The following is a 19,026-nucleotide window of genomic DNA, read 5'->3' on the forward strand; positions in this document are numbered from 1 at the left end:
TTGAGCAGTATTCTTTCTAGAAGAAGCAGATGTTCAATAAATCTCTAACACAGCAGCAAGTGGTAACAAGTCCTACAGATAAAGACAAGGCATGGTGAGGGGACAGAAGGCACCTGCATTGGGACCTTACACTGTTCTGCCTTCCTGCACAGCAAGGAGCTGAGCACTGCCTCCTCCAGTGTCCATTTGGCTCCTTGTTTGTGAGTGACTGAGCCAGGCAGACAGAACAAGACTGATCTGGAAACCCAGTGGCCTGGCCTATTTCTGTCCCAGGGCCCTGGAGCTGATCCAGCCCTGATCCCAGCCTCCACTGCTTTCTCAGCTCCCATTTACAAGTTGGCCTTGTCTCCCTTTTCCCCTGGCCAGTCATCCCTGCTGCCTCCCAGCAGCTAGCCTTGGTACTCCTTTGAGCCTGGGCCCCTCCCTGTAGATGTTCCTCACCGGCAAACCATTTCTTCCTCCGAGTAGTCTACTTTAAGGCCGCCACCCTCCTCCACCCAGGATGAGAAGGCAGCAGCTCGGAGCAGCTGGGGCTCCACTGAGCTGGTACTAATGCCATCTCCTACAACTTGACAGGAGAGCAGGCTTTTCAGAGACCCAGCACTCAGCCCCTCCTCCTCCAGCCTCAATGCCAGATTACCAAAGACACCGTGGCCTTCAAGGAATGGGGTGAGCCAAGGAGAGGAGTAGTCTTGGAGGAAAGGTCCATAGCAATAGAGAGCCTGTATAAGGACCCGTACCCCTCAGGATGTCTCCACAGCAGACATTTCTTGAGGCTTGAGGCAATTCTCAAAGTCCTTTCAAATGCATCTGCAGTTGTGTTCCAATTCTTTTCACATTGACAAGACGGCATACACAAACAATTACATTTCTTGGGATGCTGTTTTTCAATGCTGAGAACAGAACTAAGGGCCTCAAGTATAGCAGGCAAGCACTCTACAACTAAGCCATGCCCCCAGCCCCAAAGACACATTTAAATATCCTTGAGAACATGTATACTAATGATAGCTAACCGTTATTCCATGCTTACTATATGCCAGACCCTGTTCTTTGCATATCACATACATTAACAAAATTGTTCTTTGCAACCAACCTTGGAGGCAGGGCTGACTATTAACCCCATTTACTTCTGAGGAAATTAGGGGAGAAAGGGGTTTAATATTCAACCCAAGGTCAGACAGCTAGCAAATGACAGAGCTGGAAAATTAGCCCAGACAGTCCTGACTTCTGGAATCCATGTGTTTAATGGCACTACTAGACAGCTATAACATTCTTAAATTATAAAATATATTCCTGCACAAAAGACTGTATAATTCTGTGCCCAGTTTAAAGGACAGTGAGGCAATGAACAGCTGTGATTTTAGCACCCAGCTTAGGAAATAGAGCATCACATTCATGCGTTGTCTCTTTCTGCTCCACGAGACATCAGGCGTATGTCCCCATATCACTCTAAACTCTCGGAGGATGTGGCTCATTACCGTCTAATAATGATCCCTCCTCCTTCTGGGCCTCATAGACCCCCTGAGACTTGTCTGCCAGGGCCCCTGCTGAGGTGCTGGTATGTGTTTCTCTGCCCCTGCCAGGATAGGCCCTGGGACACAAGAAGGAAGGCTAGGATTGGTGAATGGTCTAGAGGCCTTGCCCACTGCTTCCTTCTCCTGGCATCAGGTGCTGTGTCAGCCAGGCATGAATGCCTTTTCTCCTGTTGGTGCCCATTGGCTGGTGCTTCCGGCAGATGGGTGAGGTCAGGAAGGAGGACTGCGCAGGAGAGGAAAGGGGGAGGTGAAACCTCACTGGGCCTGGGCCCTGCCTGCAGTGGGGCCTGCAAGGCACTGGGCCTACACTAGCCAACTGTCCATACCTCCTCCAACTCAGCTGTAGAGTCTACAGCCAGGGCCTGTGTTCTTGAATACTTACTTACATGTAGGAACTAAGCCCCTCATTCTGGCCAGTTGCAGGGCACTCATGCATCTGATCCTCCAACACACTTTCCTGTGTGCTGAATCCGCATCAGTTACAGCTCAGGAAGCCGTATGGAGGCTTTAATCTGGGAGGAGGGGGTCTGCCAGGATTACCTCTGGAGTTATGATTTCATGCTAGACTGGGAGGAGTACTTGGAAGGGAGATCAAGGTTGCTAAGAGGACGCAGGACATGATCGTCACGTAGCCCGAAGGTCAGATCGGGTTTAGGAGAGAATTAAGAAGTTGCTCTGCCTCTTTCTCTGAAGGGAATGGGGACATGAGATAGGAAGACCAAGTCTAACTTCTATCCACTCCAAGCCACTTCTATCCTACTCCATTCTATTTGACATGGGCTCTTATCACACAGTCCAATCTGGCCTCACACCCAGAACCTTCCGGCTTCATCGGCCTGAGTGCTCTGATCTCAAGTGTGCAACACCATGAGCTTTGTTTTTCTTTTCTTTTCTTTTTCGGGTTTTTTTTTTTTGTTTGTTTGTTTGTTTGTTTGTTTGAGACAGGGTTTCTCTGTGTTGCCCTGGCTGTCCTGGAACTTACTCTACTGACCAGGCTGACCTCAAACTCACAGAGATCCTCTGTGAGTCTACCTTTGCCTCTGGGATTTAAGGGCTGGGATTTAAGGCATGTACCACTACCACCTAGCTTTTTTTGTAAGTTGTTGTTGTCTTTGTTGATGTTTTTCAGACAAGGTCTGGAGTAGCCCAGACTGACCTCAATAAGCAGCTAGAATGACTTTACACTTCCGACTCTCCTTTCTCTACCTCCAGAATGCTTGGGTTTGGCTTATGTACTGCAGTACTCAGTTTATGTAGTACTAGAGGTTAAAGCCAGGACTTTGTGTCCCCTGAGCCATATCACAAGCCCCCAAGGCACGCAAAAGAGCCAACAACCTGTTGTCTGCTGTCCTTCAGTACTGCCTCAGTCCAGCCTTTCTGCCCTCTTCCTTACTCGGCAAGTGCAGGGAGGAAGGCCTCCCCCTCCCTCCTGTTTATTCACGGAGTCTTAACATCTAGCGACAGAAATGGAATGAGCCTACTAACCAGCCAACAGGGCCCAACCTGCCTCTATTGTCTGTTACCTGGGTAACTGGGCTGCACATATTCCAGCTCTCCCAGCAGCCTGGCCCATGGGCCTTGAGCCTCACCGTCAATTTCTGGCCTGCTTACAGGGCAACACTCCTCTCTTCACGCTGTACTCATGTGAGGGACCAGACCTCCCTCCAGGAAAGGAAACAGTTTCGGGAGACACTGGGGAAAGAGATGGAAAGCCATTGTTCTGGCATCATTCAGAGCTCCAAAGGGCAGAATGAGGTCTTGGTCTCTTCTTGTCCATCCTCCATCCTTCATGGGAAGTGCTGGATATGGTGCTTGGTGGGCTCTTGGGCCAAGTGATCATGGTCTGATTTGTGGCTGTGCCCCTTCCTTAGTTGGGTGGCCTTGGGTATGTCACCTAAGCTTCCTAGTCCTTATTGTGTCATCTGGTAATGAGGAGTGATGGAGCTTGTATCTGTATGCTAAGGCCTGAGCAGATCTGGTTTCTTTGCCTTGTCAGAGTCATTGAAGCTGCAGCTGCTGCAAGTGGGCAACCCTCAGCCACCATCCAGATCAGCCACATAAACCCCCACTCAGCCAAGTGGGATGGGAAGCTGCAGACCAAGGGGCAGGCAGGGCTCTGTCAGCAGTACTCCTGACTAGACCAAATCAACCTGGTGAGGCCCTGCCTGGTAGAGACACACTCAGACTGAAGGGCTAGAGATAACATGGAGTTATGTGCAGGGAGTCCTGCACTCCCTCCCCTGTGGGGGAAAGGGAGGTTTTCTATGCATTCTTCCCTGTGATGGAGCTGGCTGGGACCCCTAGTAGCTTAGCTATTCCTTCTGGGATTCCTTGCATCTTTCTTGTTCCCCTGAGAGGCCAGTTCAAAGTCTAGAAGGAGTCAGAGCCATTGGCTAAGAATGGAATGCTGGCTTCTAGCTAGTTATGTGCGAGCACTACTGCATGGGAAGGCATGAAATGGCTCATGTCTCGGCTCCATCTTAGCTTCTGCTTTTACTGATTTGCCCTGGGTCTGGGGTGTGGACATCTTGATGTTCTCCCGTGAGTCCTGAAAGAGTACTGCCAGGGGAACAGAACACGTTTGTAGACCAAACAGGAGACAGGAAGTGATTTGGAAATGCTAGGTAGAGCTATGACTCCTGACCTCCAGAGGTGCCTGGGCTAGTAAGGAGATGAAACAAGTAAGGCAACCACTCCCAGGCACTAGGACATGCTCACTAGCAGGGATGGAAAGTGATGCCAGTGCCAGGTACTTTGCCCAGGCTACTTCAGAGGAGGGGACCCTTCAACTTGACTCGTCAGTGTAGTCAATATTTGGGACTGTTTAAAGAGCACTCTTTACTTCCAAGAGCTGGAACAGTCCCAGGTCCTGTGGGGGCATCAGTGACATAAAGGAAGCCCATACCATCCTAGACTTCCATTCCAGTGAGGGTATACTATGACAGCCCGTGGGAATGTGTGGAGCAGGGCAGCAGAGGAAAGGTGCTCCACCGACACTGAGCTTCATGAGAACATGGGTGGGAAAGCAGAGGCCTCGATTTTAACATCAATGTTTGATGTGGCTGAAGCCTTGGCATTAAAAGCGAAAGTGGTAAAAGATGAGAAGAGGTGTGGGTGTGGTACAAGTCAGCCCATTCAGGAAGTAGAATTTATCCTGGGGACATCGGCGCCACAGCAAAGCTAAGAGCAGGGGCGTGACATGCATTTAGAATGATGACTCTGGGCTGTGTAGAGGAGCTGTGTCAGTGGCCCATCAGAGGTGATTTTCTCTTGGCCCTTCCTCAGTCAAGACCCCACATGAGGCAAAGGTTGGACACAAAGACCAAGGAGGAGGATGAACATCTGTTGAGCGCTTTTTGCCTGGTTTTGTTTTACATAGTATTTGTATTAGCTGCATTAGAAGCATTACATAATGATGAAGGAGTTAACTCTGTGTTGTTCCAGTAACAGCTTTTCTCCTCAGTACCTTACGTATGCAGAATATTAAGATATTTCTTACTGTATATTTTCAAAGTAGGCAGAAAGAGTTATGTTACTTTGCCAGAGCAGAAGTTGAGGCCGTTGCAATGAATGATTAAGCCTTCTTATGGGGACTTCTTGTTCTCAGATAATTCATTCTTTTTGAAAGGAGGATTAGTGTTCGCCTAGATAATCTACCGTGTAAATCAAGGCAGATGCTGACTCATTAGAGGAAGAAAACTTTTTTTTTGCAATGTGTTTCAATATACTTTAATACTACTTCTTTTGGAGATTGCTGCAACTCGAATGGCACGTTTTTCGGCTGAATTCTTGTAGAACATGGCTCTATCCTCACATTTCATTCATTTTCATTTTTGTCCTTAAGACATCACTGTGTTTTAAATCTCTGTGTGAAAAAATGTTACTTTTTATTTGAGGATTTCACAATGAGGACACTATTTGCATTATTTTACCCCCTCCCCCTCCAGCTCCTTCAGGGTCCCCTAAATCATCCCCTCTCAAATCATGACCTCTTCTATGCTTACTGAGTCCAATTAGTATTGTCTTTATTTGCAAATGTTTAGGGCTGACCACTTAGGCCTGGGGTCTTGTTCCTGGAAACAAACAAATAATATTAATATTGTCCTTATTTGCATATATTTAGGGCAGACCACTTAGGACTAGAGTCTTGTCCCTGCAAACAAACAAACAAAAAACTGCTGCTTCCCCCCTCTCAGTAGCCACTGATTACCTGTAGCTCTTCCTCTAGGCTTCGTGAAATTTTTCTCCATCCATGTTGGTGTGTCAATGAGTTTAGTCTTTGTAGGTTTTTTTCAGGCAACCATATTGTAGAGAGTTCCTGGAAGCTACATCTCTGTCCTGTCCAGAAGACATTATTACCACCCAGCAAAGATAGTTACAATCTTTCTCCCCATTTCTTATGCAATATTTTCCAAGTCCTGGATGTAGAAGCTGTGTTATAAATGTCACATTTGGGGCTGGGCATCCCACAGTTACTTATTCTAAGTCTTTTGACCAGTTGTGTATCTCTCCACTAATCTCCAACTGCTGGGCAAAGAATCTTCTTTGATGAGATGTAAGGGCTGCATTGATTCAGTGGCAAAAGGAATAGTATTTAGAAGCCAGTTAGAAATGATTTTGCTTTAGTAATATGGCTGTTAATAGGTTCTCATTTAGGGCCTAAGACTTCTCCAGCCATGGGTTCTTGTCTAAATTTATAGTAGGGAACTCCAGGTATCGGTTGTCTACAACTGAGGGGGCTTTAGATCCAATCAGACAGCAGTTGTTTGCTCCAAGACATAGGAGCCGTTATTGCACCACTGGGGATATCTTAACAGTCCTGTTATGGTGGTGGTTCTCAGGGCTAACATCTGGAACATCTGGGTAGGGCTGTTGCTAACTTTTCTCTCTTGGATATTGCCTTCCTACGCTATGACAGCTTGGTTTCCCCAGGTCCTGTGATGAAAGCCTATGATGTCTCTGACAACAGGGGCTTACATTCACATTCTAGCAGGCAACCAAGAGCAATGACAATAGCTTATACTATTTTGGGGGGGGGGTCACTTGGATCCATGACCAACAACTCAAAGGGAAGTATTCTTAGGCTAGCTCTGAGATTTTTCTTAAATAGTCTATGGCTCCTGAGAAAAGTGTTCTCTCACTGTGTGGGACAATTGCGTTAATGTGTGTGTGTGTGTGTGTGTGTGTGTTTAAATATGGTTATAAAATAGTAGGTTTCCTGTGGCCTTCCCAAACATCCTTATTTATCCTTTTCCCCTCTTTCTTCCTGTGTATTATCATCCCCTACCCCCACTAACCACTATTTTACTTTTTCCCTCTTTATGTTACCTATATGTTGCTATCCCCCTTTATAGAGCTCCTTCTCACTTAACTTATAGTCCCTCTTTATTTTCCTGGCTTCTGTGATTACCTGAGGATATACTAAAACCTAAAGATTGGATCTAGAATCCACAAATAAGAGAATCTGCATTTGTCTTTCTAGGTCTGGGCTACTTAACTCAGCCCAATATTTTCCAGTTCTAGACATTTACGTGCAAATTTCATGATTTATTGTTTTTCTTTATAGCTGAACAGAATCCCATTGTGGAAACATACCACATTTTCACTGTCTATTTATCAGTGTATGAACAACTAGGCTGCTTCCATTTCCTAACTATTATGATTAGAGCAGCAATGAGCATGGCTGAGTAAGTATCCGTGGAGTAGGACGTTGAGTCCTTTGAGTATATGCCAAAGAGTGGTATAACAAGGTTATATGGTAGATCTATTTTCAGCTTTTAAAGGATTCTCCACACTGATTTCCATAGTGGCTGCACCAGTTCACAGCCTCACCAGCAGCAGATAAGGGTGCCTCTTTGCCCATATCCACTTCAACATTGTTGTCTATTATTCTCTTGATCTTAAGCATTCTGATTGGAGTAAGATGAAATCTCAAAATTGTTTTAATTTGCATTCCTTAATTGCTAAGGTTGTTGAACACTTTTTTGAGATACTTATCTATTTTTGTTGTTTTTCTTAGAACTTTCTTTTCAGATCCATAGCCCATTTTAAAATTGGATCATTTTTTTTTCTTGACTCTTTTTTGAGTTTGTTGAGTTCTTTGTATATTCTGATACTAATCTTCTGTCAGATGTATAACTGGCAAAGATTCCCTCCCACTATTTGCGCTTCTTCACTCACTTAATTGTTTCCTGTGCTGTATAGAGCTTTTTAGTTTTGAATGGGGCTCTATTTGTCAATTGTTGGTCTTAATTCCTGGACAAAAGGAGTCCATTTGGAAAGTCCTTGCCTACACCTATATCTTCCTACGTTTTCTTCTATCTGTTTGAGATTTCAGATTGAGGTCTTTGGTCCATTTGGAGTTAATTCTTTGTACAAGGTGATAGATTGAATCTAATCTCATTCTTAGACATGTGGGGATACAGTTTTCCAGTACCATTTGTTGAAGATATTGTCCTTCCCCCAGTGTATATTTTTGAATATTTGTCAAATATCAAGTGGCTTTAATTATATACTTATTTTATTTTAAGTTTTCTGGTTTTTTTTTAGGAGTGAAGTAGTCTGTTATTTTTATTGACATAATTGTTACAGTGTTACTAATCTACAAATGATTTTGAAAATATTGTTTTAGTACCATTTTCTCCACCTATTCTGTCTCATTGATATACTCCATGTCTATTTTTGTGCCAATACTATGCTGCTTTATTACCTTGGTTCTGTAACATAACCTAAAATTTGGTATGGCCACTCCTCAGGGATTGTCCTATTTGTCGATGATCGTTGTGGCTGGCCTGGGTCTTTTATGCTTCCATATGAAATTTAGTATATTTTTTCTATTTCTGTGAAGAATGTCAGAGAACTGGGATTACATTAAGTCTGTAGATTGCTTTTGATAGAATAGTCATCGTCACAATGGTCAAGCTACCAATCCATGAGCATGAGAGGTATTTCCATTTTCTAGTGTCTTTCAGTTTCTTCAGAAATTAAAAAGGTTTTGTTGCAGAGATCTTTCATTACCTTAGTTAAGTGTTTGTTGAGGTTACCGTGTATGGTATATGGGAATACTTCCACGATCGCTTCCTTAGGCTACTTGCTATTGGTATACAGAAAGGCTACTGATTTTTCTAAGTCAATTCTGCATCATGTCACTTTAACGAAAGTGTTGATCATTTCTAAAACTTCCTTAGTAGAATATCTAGGGTGTTTCATGTAAAATACATCATTTGTAAGTAGAAAGTATCTGACTGCTTTTTCAGTTTGTGTTGTTTCCTCTCCCCCTCTTGTCTTATTGTCCTAGCTAGCACTTCAAATACTATATTGAAAAAGAGTAAGTATAGTGAACAGCCTCGTCACATGCCTGGTTTTAATGGGATTGCTTGCTTTTAGTTTTCTCCATCTAGGAAGCTGTTCCTTGTAGGCTTTTTCATATACAGCCTTTATTATGTTGAAGACTGTTCCCTCCAGTCCTATTCTGTCGAGGACTTTTATCATGAAGGCATGCTGAATTTTGTCAGAGGCCTTTCTGCATCTATTGAGATGATCATGTGATTTTTATCTTTAAGTTTACTTATGTGGTTTATTAGTTATCGGTTTCTACATGTTTAGCCAACCTTACATCTGTGGGATAAAGCCAACTTGGTCATGGTGCATGATCTTTGTGATATATGACTATATTCAGCTCGCATGTATTTTATTAATGATTTTTTATTATGAGCTCACCAGGGATACTGCCTCAGAGTTCCTTTTGCTGTGTCTTGACCTGGCTTTGGTATTAGGATAATACTGGCTTTGTAGAGGAGTTTAGAAGTGCTCCCTTTCTTTCTTTCTTTCTTTCTTTTCTTTTCTTTTCTTTTTTCTTTTTTTAGAAGTACAGATTGCTTTCTTTGAAACTTGGTAGAATTCTGCTGAGAATACATCCAGACCTGGGCATTTTTAGTTGGAAGACTTTCTATTACTACTTTAGTACCCTTGTCTATTATATGTCTAACTAAGCTGTTTGTATCTTCTGGTTTTAAATTTGGTGATTCAGAAGTATCTAGAAATTAGACCACTTCTGTTAGGGTTTCCAGTTTAATGGAGTATATATAGTTGGTTTTTTTTTAAAAAAAGTTTTATCTTACAATTTTCTGGATGTTGTTGTTGTCTGTTACACAGTTTCCCTATAACTCATCTCTACTAACTTGGGTCTCTTCCTACTTTTGGTAAATTCAGCTAAGGGTCTGTCACTTTTTTTATACTACTCTTTGGAGGCACTAATTGTTTGATTATCATTCTTATTTCTTTAGTTGTTTCCATGTCATTAATTTCTACCTGGATTTTTTTATTTGCTCCCATCTACAGGATTTTAGTTTGATTTGTCCTTGTTTTTCCAACTTTGTGAGATGCATCATTAAGCTATTTATTTATGCTTTCTGGTTTTTAAAATGTAGCAACTTAGAGCTGTAAATTTCCTTCTTGGGGCTGTTTTTAATGCATCCCAGAGGCTTTGATATGTTATATTTATTCTCATGATTTCTTTCTTTCTTGATTTCTTCATTGACCAATTCACCATTTGATAGTGTGTCGTTTAATCTTCATGAGTGTGTGCAGTTTGGTTTTTCTGCTCTTTTTAAATTTTTATTTTATTTATTTATTTATTTATTTATTTATTTATTTATTGTTTTTCTGCTCTTGATTTGGAACTTTATTGCATTGTAGTCAATGAAAATTCAACTTTTCTGTCTTTTAATATATTTTAGAGAATTTCTCGTAGACCACTGAATAGGATGTGTCTTCCTTCATGTTTGAATAGGATATTCAAGAGATGTTTATTAGGTGCCTTTGATGAATGAACTCAATTAATTCCAATGTTTCCTGGTTTGTTTGTTATCTGGATGACCAGTCCAGTCCATTGAAGAAAGTTGGGTACTGAAATCCTCTACTCTTACTAAATTGAAATCAATCTGTTTCATAAAATTAGGTGTACTAGAGTTTGTGTATATAAGTTTAAAATTGTAATGTCTTCCTGGATAATTGTTCCTTTGATGAAAATGAAGTGTCCTTCTTTGTTTCTTTTGATTGATTTGGTTTGAAATCTACTTTGTTAGCTATTAAGATAGCAATACCTGTTTATCTCCTTGTCCCATTTGCTTCAAATGTTTTCCTCATAAATGCAGGGTTGGCTCAACATATAGAAATCAATAATGTAATAAATCATATAAGTAAACTTAAAGATAAAAATCACAAGATCACATCAATAAATACAGAAAAGGCCTCTGGCAAAATTCAACATGCATTCGTGATACAAGTCCTTGACAGAGTAGAACAATTTTACATTCAAACATGTTACCTGTGCTTGAAGGTAAGTTGTGTCTCTTATAAACAGCAAAGAGTTGGATATTCTTCTTTAATTTGTTCAATTAACCTGTGCCTTTGGGGAGTTGAAGTCATTAATATTTAAAGTTACTATTGAAAAGCATGTGCTGATTGCTGTCATTTTGTTGTTTGTGTTCTTATTCCTATTTTGGTTTTGGTTATTATAGTTTCATTTGTTTTCTTTCGTAGTCTCTTGGGTGTGCTCATTAATCTCATCAGTCCAAAACATTACTTCCAGCATTCTTTATAGGTATGATTTGGTAGATGAGTTATTTTAGCCTGTTTGAATCATGGAAAGTTTTTCTTTCTACTTTAACTATGGCAGATACTTTCACTGGGTAGTAGTCTGCGTTGGCATCTGTGGTCTTTTAGAACTTGGAGCAAGTTCTTTTGGCTTCTAAAGTTTCCATTGAGAAGTAAGCTGTTATTCTGGTGGGTTTGCCCTTATATGTGATTTGTGGTTTTTCTCTTGCAACTTTCAATACCCTTCCTTTGTTCTGTATATTTAGTGTTTTAGCTATAAAAGGGCATGGGAAGTTTCTTTTCTGTTCCTGTCCATTTGGTGGTCTGTGTGCTTCTTGTATCTTTATGGGTAAGTCTTGCCTCAGTTTAGGGAAGTTTTCTTCTATGATCCTGTTAAAGATCTTGTCTATGTCCTTGACCTGGGATTCTTTTTCTATGCCTTTAATTAGGTTTGTTCTTTCATGGTGTTCCAAAGTTTCTGAATATTCCTTTCATTTATAAATATATCATTTTCTTTCAATGACTGGTCCAGTTCCTCTACTTTATCTTCAAGTCTTGACATTCTGTCTTCTATTTAATCTAACTGCTAGTGAAGCTTTGCCCCAAGTTTCTAATAGGGTCTTTGAAATGTTCAAATTCAGTTTCATTTCAGTTCGAGCTTTCTTCAATATTTCTACCTCTTTATTGAGTTCAGTTTTCAAACTGTGTGCTGTCTTAATAATTTCATCCAGCCAACTGTGTTTTCTTGGACTTCAACAGGAAGTTTATTTCTGTCCTTTTTAAGTGTATTCAGGTGTTTGTTTGTGTCCCTCTTAAATTCCTTGAATTCTTCAATCATGTTTGTAACTGTTGTTTTAAGTTCTGTGTCTTGAGGTTCATCTAGATAATTCCCACTGGAGAACATCTCTACTACTAGTCTTTGTCTGGGACATATTGTCTTGGTCTTTCATATTGTTTGCGATGGGAATCTGGACATGTGGATTTATTTAGTTGCGTGTGTGTGTGTGTGTGTGTGTGTGTGTGTGTGTGTGTGTGTGTTATGAGTTTCTAGCCTGCCTATGTCGAGTTGAAGTTTGGGTCTGGTTTTGCTCCAGCTCTAGCTTGTTGATCTTAGGTCAGGTACGAGGAGTGAGCAGGTCAGTTGTTTATATGCTCAACCTTGATTATTTATTGGAGAGACTGATTACATATGAATATATAGGATTCCAAAACAGTGGTAAGTGATGTGACAAAGGAGTTTTAGAGGTAATATGAGATTGTTTGAATGGACTTAGGCATGAAAAGGCAGCTTGGGGCGAGAGACCAGGAAAACTTTCTGAAAAAGCACACAAATACTCCTCCTGACTGAGTCTGGGCCTGGAGGGGCAACATGGGTGGGTGGGGCAATGGTGTGGTGTGTGGTGAGGGTCCTAGGTCAGACTTAGCAAGAGAGTATGGTGACATGGATCCTGGTTGAGCCTGGACCTGAGAAGGTGATTTTTAAATCTTCAAGGTCTTGTTTGAAAACTTCAGCACTCATAGTCTTTACACCCAATGGTTAAATATGCATGACAGTGCTTGCATAGTGCAGACGTTGGTTCATCTTAAACATCAAAGCAGCCTCTTTGGTGGACACAATGGCTATATCTCCATCTCACAGAGGGGAAGCCTAAAGGCTTAGCACAGTCAATATGTTTTCCCAGGTCACATAACTCTGTCACATAAGGGATAGAGCAGTGATTGGATCTCAAGGCATTCACACTGTTTTGCACTATTCTGTATGATTTTATGAACCATCTAGTAACTTCAAGAACTCACAGTCCGCAAGGAGTGACACAAAGCAGGTGGCACTACATCAATTCCAGTGCTTCCAGAAAGGCAAGGGCCATATAACTGCATCTAAGCTCAGGGTTTATCCTCCTGAGTTGAGTGGGAAAATCCCAGCTGTTAAGGCCTGAGCCAAAAGAGGCACTCATGCCTGGCACCCATACTTATCCTCTGTATTAGTGACCTTTGTGTTGCTGTGGTTAAAAATAAAAACAAATACAAAACAAACAAAAAATTCCTAAGAGATGAAAACAAACAACAACCAAAACTAAGGGAGTTTTTGTGGGCTCACTGTTTCAGAGGGTTACTGTCCGTCATAGCTGGGAGGCCATGGAAGAATATCAGCCATTGACAGTAGGAGCATAGCCACAGTGGTGCCTATTTACAAGAATGCAGACTGGGAAGGTAATTGGCACAGGCCTATTACCTGTGGATGCCAATGGCCTACTTATACCAGCCAGGTTCCACCTCCTAAAGCTCCTAAGCTATGCCACCAGCACTTAAAACATGAAGCAATTAGACTTACAATAGCCTTTTCTTAAGTTGATCTGAAATAGTTTGGAAAAATGCAAGGGAGATGTAGTTCTGCCCCTTCTACACCCCCCACCTCCTGCCTCAAGACTGGGCCTTACTATGTATCATAGCAGGTTAGCTTCAGAAGCACAATCCTCCTGCCTCAGCTTGTGCAGTGCTAGGTGTATGGGTGTGCACCACCACACTCAGCTGAAGTACGAAACAGAATTTAAGAGAGAATCGGAGACTGAGCAGATAAATAAACAAATAAAGAAATGGTACATTAAAGCAAGCCTTCTCCATAGCTCATAGGAGGCAGTAGAGGACAGTGGCTAAGCGTGGCTTCAAATGTTTCAGAAAGCTAAGCCTTAAAACCTGTCCTCACCATGACCAGCTACCTGGGTGACCATGTATATTCCTAGGCTTGCCCTTTCCACCAGAGCTGTTTGAAGTAAGAGCCATAATGTTTCGTGTACTTTTTGCTCCATGGTGAGTTACTTTAAAACTGTACCTCCAGTTCGCTTTCCAGAATCTTCTCTGAAAACCTCATAAGCATTATAAACAGTCCTCCTGAAATAATGCATCATGACTCTCACTTTTCCATATAAGATCAGTTTAGAGAATCTCTAAGAGTAGATGCTACATTGACCGCATGTGCTCTTGCAGGAAAGATGGTGGGGATCTGGGGAGTATTTGTCTGCCCTTTGCTTACTACCCCTTTCTCCAAGACTTGCTGGTTGAGAGTATGCACTTTGGGAAGGCAGAACTAAGCACAAAGGAAGAGATCTGTGCACACAACGCTCTCCAACCATGGTCCCCTTGAGCAAGCCAGCCTTCTGGCTCTCTTTCCCTGACTCTGAAGACGAGAGACCTGGTGGATAAAGTTGGAGAAGCTCCAGGACGTAGGTCTTCTTGCATGCTGGGGAAAATCAGGAGTCAGGAAATACTAAGGAATGGCAGCTATTGGCTAGCCACTGGGCCAGCCATAGAGGCAGCCTTTATGGCAAGCAGCATGTACAGAAGACTACATTCTACCATGAGATCATAGCAACCCCGGCAGATGAGAAAACAGGCTGAGAGGGCGAAAGTGGTCAGAGTCCAGCATTCCATGCATGGCAAAGTCAGTCTCACTCCAATAGCTTTATTCTTTCTTCCCAACAAGGTTGTACCTGGGTGAAGAGATGGCTCCCAGGCCAGATGAACTCAGCCTTTTCTTATTGGTAGGTCTGGCACCTAAGCCTGAGTGCTCATCATCACTTCATTCAGGCCTCAAGCAAGCTGCCATGGGAATGGCAGCCACCTGTCCAGACAGGGTGGCGAAGCCTCAGCTGAGTTTGTGAAGAGCAAAAGATGACTCCAGCTGCACAGGAAACTCAATAACCCTGATTACGTGTTTATTTTTTTTCCCTTCCCTGCCTCCTGCTCCCTCCCACCTCCTTCTGTATCCTTCCTGCCTGTTCCCTATCTACACTTTCACCTTTTATCTTTTCTCAGACCTGCCTGCTGCTGGTTATCCCCCACCCCCCGCCCCGCCCAGGCTCCTGTCCCAGCCCCAGCACCACTCTTTCCCCATCCCAATCAATTTGAATGATCTGGGGAGCCTTTCATCCTACCCTCCAATGACAGGGAATGCTCAAGAGCCCCCCCCCCCAAAGACAGAGGTATACAACTTCCCTCCGTCTGGAAAACACATACAGCTAGAGAGGGCTTTGGAAACCAGCTGTCCCTGGTCTTTTTATACAGGAAGGGAACTGAGGCTCATAGAAGGGACACAGTGTGGCCAGCTGCTAGAACAAAGCCAAACAGACAGTTCCTAGAGAAGGAAATGGAGGGGCAGTGCCAGGAAGGTTTGTCACCCCGAGCCACACAGCCCAAGGGAGGCATGGAAGCCCATCAATGTGCTCTAGAACAGGGGAACAGGAAAGAGTCATATTTGCTCTGGGAGTTCTTCCTGGCATCAGGCTTATGGGGCAAATGGAAATGGATGGATTAAAGTGAGTGGGATATCTAAAAAAAAAACAACAACAACAACCAAACAACAATAACAAAAACCCAAACCACTGTGTGGGCACAGAACACAGAGGCAGGGGGACAGGCAGAGTATTCCCTAAGGCACCTGTCAGGATCCTTGTCCCTTGAGTAGTATTATGTATGGCTGGTGAGTGAGATGTTGTCATTGGGCGGGAGGCTGGGGATGGAGGTGGGAAGAGAAAAGGCTTTGCCTTTGCTTTGCTCTAGAAAAGATCTCCACTAACACACACTGACCCACTGATACTGGCTTCTCCTATACCAAATTACAAAAGAAGATAAATGGCCTGAGAGAGAAACCACACTGAGGAGGGTCAGTTCTAGACCCATTCTACTATGACCATGAGTAGGGCAGGGACAGATCAGCCAATGTGAGGCAGGGTCTTCCCATCTGATTTTTGTCCTCCTAGTTGTGCTTGGCTTGGTTAATTTGCTGAGAAGGGGGGGAGAGCGAGAGAGTTGTGAAGGGCTAATGAGGCTGTTGCTATGAGAGGAGTAGAACTCAGTGCCTGGCAATTTCCTGGCAATGCAATAGCCTCATTAGGCCCATCTTGCAGGTAAGTAAAGCATAGACCATGGAAGTCGAATGACATAGCTAAGAAATGGTAGTCCTTCTTGCATGTAGTTCCCAGGTTGCCATCACACTTCCCAAACATTTGACAACTGTCTTTAGGAGGGAACTTGTAATGATCATAAATGAAGATGTCCGTTTAGTTTCATAGCTCGTGTCTGAGGATCCCTGGCCTTGTTCAACTTGAATAGCTCAGCCCCTCCCTCCCATCCCATCTACTTATCCTTTGTTTTCTCCCAGCTCTTCCTTTGCAAATAAATGAGTTTCCACTTACTGGAAGGGGCAAGAGATGGCACATTTCAGTCTGTTCTGAGACCCTTGAGCCAGGCACATGAGCAAGCCAGAAGTGGTTCAGCCAGCTAGAGTTCAAATTTCCCGCTTAATGCAATGCATCACATCAGTGGTGGGCCTTGGGCAAGCTCCTTAACTCCCCTGCCTTACTTCTCCACCTTTACAAATTGAGGCAATCATAGTACCCGCCTGTGGGGTAGATCTGAGCATTCTTTGAGTTAATAGTTGTGAAGTGCTTAGAGCAGAGTCTGGCACATGAGATGTGACATGTCAGAGAAATGCTGGCTGTCATTATTCAGCTTCACAGGGAACTCCTGTGTGACCAGTGAGAAAACTTGCCTCAGGACACCTCCAGAGACCTACTACAATGGCTTAACAAAAACTAGGACTGGCCAGTGAGGGCATCCATGCTAACAACACCTCATGAAAGGATGATGCATGGAGAAGTACTCTGTTGACTGGTCTAGAGCACTTGGGAAGTATCATGTTGTGTCATAGGAAACTGTCAATATTTGACCATTGTTGGCCTACAAAAATGGGATGACCTAATAGCAGAGCCCATTTGGGGTGTGTGCCGGTTTCACTCATTTCTTACTTCCTCCCATTAAGGAAGTTGCAAGCATGCTGGATGAGTTAAGTACTTAGTTTCCAGTGGGTGCTAGGTGCCTAAAGAGTTTAGAGATTTTACTTCTTTGAAAGGTTAAAACATTTATCTTGGAGCCAATTTGACACTACTAAAGGCCTTGATCTCTAAAACCAAGAAGGCTTGTTTGTTTGTTTGTTTTCAACAATAGTGAACCCTTAGTGTTATTTATTTATTTATTTATTGGATGAGTATGAAGTAACTAACAGCATAGATGAAGGTGCTAGAGAGCATTGGGAGTCACAAGCTGATCTTTGAACACTGGAACAGAATCCAAGAATATGGAAATCATAGCCATCTCTGCTCCTTGTCAGCCCCACACTCACTGAAAATGGTTCAAAAAGGAATCAGATAAATGTTGGGGATTCAGCCCTTTAATCTGAACTTTATTGTTATTTCTAATTTTATTTTTATTTTTTAGTATTTTAGTTGTTCGGTTTTTGGTTTTGGGTTTTCAAGACAGTGTTTCCCTGTGTAGCCCTGGCTGTCCTGAAACTCATTCTGTAGACCAGGCTGGCCTCGAACTCAGAGATCTGCCTTCCTCTGCTTCCCCAGTGCTGGGATTAAAGGCATGAGCTACCACCAACTGGTTATATTGTTCAAATTTGTGAGTAACTATGTAACTGGCAAATGTACACACTAATAGATGATCAAATCATGGGTGTTAATATTTCCATTTTCTTTTCTATTCCTTCCTTTCTTTCTTTTTATGGGGATGAGGATGGAACCAAGGGTCTGTGCATGCTACATGAGGGTTCTACCACTGAGCTACATCCTTAGCTCTTGGGTTTTTGAGATGAAGTCTGACTGTAGCGCCCAGGCTGGCTTCACATTCACCATCTTCCTGCCTCAGCTGGGACTGGAGATGTGCATCACCATGTCCAGGTTTTACTTCCTTTCTGCTGCTGCTGTTTCTATTGCTATGGCCACACTAAAGTATAGCTTCTAATTTACACGTCTCATGCAGTCAAAGGTCTCATCTGCCTTAGCATCACTGAATCCTCAACACTTAGCACATTACTGGGCAGAAAATAAGCCCTCAGTGAATGAGCTCTGAATAAAGCTACTAACGAAGACAATGAATGGAGCAGGACTCCGATTTGCCTGGCAGTCAGGATTTGCAGAAGGAAAGCTTTCTCATAATTTAATATGCCACTCCAGTGCCAAAGATGCCCTAAGGGTTGGGGCCATTACTGAGGTCCAGGCTTCCAATGGCAGTTGAGCTTCGAGCTCTCAGAATGACAAAAAAGCCACAAATGAAGAAAAGGCCATGGGGCCAAAACGCAGCCACTTTGGAGTTTAGAAAAGATGGGTATGGTTCAGCAGCTCTGCTGAGTGATGAAAAATATGGGTGTGTCTGTAGCAAGAGGGATTTGGGTCAGTCCTGCTCACCTCTATGGGGAGGTGTGGCAAAGTGGGGAACATCTTTTAAAAGAGAAAGCGTTGCCTCTTATCCCACCTCCCCAGACATTCACGTTACAGGGAGCCTAGGGTACATTGTTTGCCTCTCCGGGCCTCAGTTTCTCCATTAATAGCTAGAAATGAGAAATAGTGATAGATTCCATGGTCTATGGTTGGTTGTATCTTTTTTTTTTTTTAAGTTTTAGATCTATTCATTTTATTTTATGTGTATGAATGTATGTCTGTGCATCATGTGTGTCTTGGAATTGGAGTTATGAATGGTTGTGAGCCTCTGTGTGTGTGTGTGTTTGTGTGTGTGTGTGTGTGTGTGTGTGTGTGTGTGTGTGTGTGTGTCGGGAATTAAATCTGGTTCCTTTGCAAGAACAACAAGTGCTCTTAACCGCTGAACCATCTTTGTATCTTTTTAAAAGTCTGGAATTTTCTTGAGGCTGGACCGAACTGGCATAACTTCAGAAGGCTAGAGATGGCCGTGAAAGTAGTGGGCTCCCTAGAGAAGGGATCCAGCCGAGAAGCCCCTCCTCAACCTCCACGTCCTGCCCTTTTAACTGCAGAACCACAGTCCTCCCTGCTCCTCCTGGCTTCTCTTCTTTTACCCCCACAGTTCTGTCTGGAGGCCCCGT

Source organism: Acomys russatus, chromosome X (genome assembly GCF_903995435.1).
Source record: "Acomys russatus chromosome X, mAcoRus1.1, whole genome shotgun sequence".
Taxonomy (NCBI): domain Eukaryota; kingdom Metazoa; phylum Chordata; class Mammalia; order Rodentia; family Muridae; genus Acomys; species Acomys russatus.